General features: G+C 30.7%; 1 long non-coding RNA gene across 1 annotated transcript in view; it reads right to left on the reverse strand.

The window, feature by feature from the left end:
• Positions 1 to 840: 840 nt before the first annotated feature.
• LOC137651360 (uncharacterized) overlaps positions 841 to 3,093 on the reverse strand; it is a 24,074-nt gene continuing 21,821 nt past the window's right edge. The window contains exon 3 of the long non-coding RNA XR_011046094.1: positions 841 to 1,263. This is a non-coding gene — a long non-coding RNA (uncharacterized lncRNA). The remainder of the gene's footprint in view (positions 1,264 to 3,093) is intronic.

Here is a 3,093-nt window from a genome sequence, read left to right on the forward strand (position 1 = left end):
AACTTTTAATAAGTTTTAAACTATCTTTCCAGTAAAACAAACCCAAACTTTCTAACCATTTAAAACTTTTTTCAAACAATTTTTACTTCAATATCTTTTTTGAACAAACTAAATATTTATATTTTTTACCCAGCTTATCAATGTTTTACGCAAGTTTCTTTCCATTAAATTTGTAGCCAACATTCTTCATCAATTTTGTTTTACCCAAATTCCGACCAATTTAAATAATAATCTACTTTATAGTCAAGACTTTACTGACTGCATAAGCAGTACAAAACTAATACTGGTTCAGGATTCTATGTTACAGGACAATCTTTTGGATACTATGTACAGATCATAACCTAAAATCTGTTTTTAACAGATTTAGATCATTCAACACCAGACCATTAGTTCCATAATTATTAAAACTCATAATTTTAATCTTTCTCGCCAAGGCAGAAAAATTAAGTTTCCTCTTTAGGTAAACTCCGTACAACTTAAACTCTTATAGGTTACCATTACACTTTCAAAAGGGAATTGTCAGAGTAAACAGGGTCTCCTCTATGCATTTTCAGTTTATTAAAACTCTTAATACTGCATTGGATAGGAAATTTAACCACATTGGTAGTTAAAGTTACTTATATTCCTTATATTAATTACTTTTATAAACTTATCAAACTAATCAAATATATGGATTTATAGCTTTAATTAAATTTAATTCTTAATAACATTACAGTAAAGAAATTGTATATATAACAATTACAGTTTCCTCGATCAAGCTTATGCTAATTAACTAGGATTATATATTAAAGACTGAAAAAATTATAAAAAAGATTATAAATGTGAAGGAATCAGAAAATCTTTTTTAACAAAGCAAATTGGGCTCAAAAGTTAGTCTTTGAAACATAAGATTACACATGGATCAATAGACCAGAACGTTACTTAATAAAATGCGCTAAAGTTAACCAAACAAACCTTAACTATGGGATTAAACACCTAGTTTAATACCTCCAAAGAAAGCTTTAAGACTAAAACCCGTAAACTAGACAACTTCCAGCATGTAACAATTGGCACTCGGCAAATTCCAGTAGATTACCGAAAATGCTGCAATAGGTTAACAATCTTGACCAAACAATCTAGTCCCATACTAGAACAACCGGAGGTAGGTTCATCAAAATTAATCTTCCCTTACGAAGATGAAAGGCCAGCAGAAATTGTCAAGTATCTTGGGCGCACCAATTTCATCCCTCCGGAGACTTCTATTCAGAGGCACAGCCACACAATCTGGAAAAGAACGCGTATTGAAGACATTGTTCATTATAAGTTTGTGACCCTAAATAGCTTTAAGTTTTAGTAAATCCGATCTTTAACAGTAAAAAAGTTAAGCAACGTCAAAAACTGTTCATTATAAGTTTGTGACCCTAAATAGCTTTAAGTTTTAGTAAATCCGATCTTTAACAGTAAAAAAGTTAAGCAACGTCAAAAACTGAAAATTTAAAAAGTTGAGCCATGTTAGAGTTGCACAAAAAAATTTTAAGTTTACTTTATGTGCTTTAAGTCTTTATTGGATAGTTAACTTTTAAAATCATTACTGCAATAATCCAATACTTTTAATTTTGTTAAGTGGTGAAACTAAAAGCCTTACTTTTAAACTTCCGTATGAAAGCTTCAAAATAGAATTTAAGGTTAAATATTACATTAATTGTCAAAGGTTCAAAATTAAGTTCTCAAAGGTTCAAAGTTAAATTCTCAAAAACCCTAAATAAGATACAAACTGTTTACCACTGACCTCATTCGACGAAGGGGTTTAAAGCAAGCCTCCCTATAGCACACGGCAGACCTTCTACCGGTCTACCGTGTGCTATGAGGGAACGTCCTCCCACAATTGGGGGCGCCGCCCCCAACCGGGGAGGACTGGCTTGCTTGAATTGAAATAAAGTAATAAACAAAATGATACTTGCCTTTTAGTTCAGCCTGAAAAAATACGTCACCAGATTCCAGCATAGTTATCAATCGTTCCTATATAGTTTCCAAATTCCATTCGATTATCTTTACGTATAAAGTTTATAACTTCTATATTAAAAATCCATCTTCTAGCCATAGTACAGAGGTAAACATTTGGCAACTACTGGACACACCGGAGCGACATTCCTGTAAAACACAAAGAAAATTAAAATAGTCATGAATTTACATTACAATATATTGACCAGTAATTATTAATAGCCAATAAAACTCGCTAGAAATATGACAATCAGCATATAAAAGGTCATGAAGTTACCTTATGACATTTGATAAGTTATTACTGTACTAATAACTAATAAAGACCTTTGAAATATAACATTAACCCGGTGATAGAATTGATACCTAGAACAATGAGCAATAAACCCAACGAAAAATCGGTATACCAAAACTTTACTAATAATAAATCCTTTGAACAAAAATAAAACTAACGCTATAGATGTAAACGTTAAAGTCAGTATTACCATATATAAAAACCAGTCAATAAAACAAAGAGGGAATACACATCCTAAGCCACCAAAAGAGCAAGTTACCCACAAAGAAAAAAACTGTAAAACATAAGACTCTTACTCAAAAATAACTTTCGTACAAAATCCAACCGTCCACGCGGCTCCCAGCGAGACGAGGTCTTTCGCATTGTCACCAACAACCACCCAACTGGTGTAAGATTTCTTCCAGACGTCTGAAGGAAACTTTCTTGGGACGATCTGGGCAGTCAGAAGCGAGGGTGAAGTTAACGGCATAACTAGCGCTTCTTAAATGGTTCGATATTTAAACGGCCACTTATCGATATCCACGTATTATTACTGAATTGTCTCCGTTTAATTTATAGTATTGTATGTAAATGCATACACACACGTATATATACATATACATTATATATATATATATATATATATATATATATATATATATATATATATATATATATATATATATATATTTATTTATTTATTCATACTCACAGCACATACGTAATGTAGTACGATAAAGCCTTGTTAATGACTTCCATTGAAATATATATATATATATATATATATATATATATATATATATATATATATATATATATATATATATATATATATATATATA

The sequence above is a fragment of the Palaemon carinicauda genome, chromosome 12 (assembly GCF_036898095.1).
Source record: "Palaemon carinicauda isolate YSFRI2023 chromosome 12, ASM3689809v2, whole genome shotgun sequence".
In the NCBI taxonomy this organism is placed as follows: domain Eukaryota; kingdom Metazoa; phylum Arthropoda; class Malacostraca; order Decapoda; family Palaemonidae; genus Palaemon; species Palaemon carinicauda.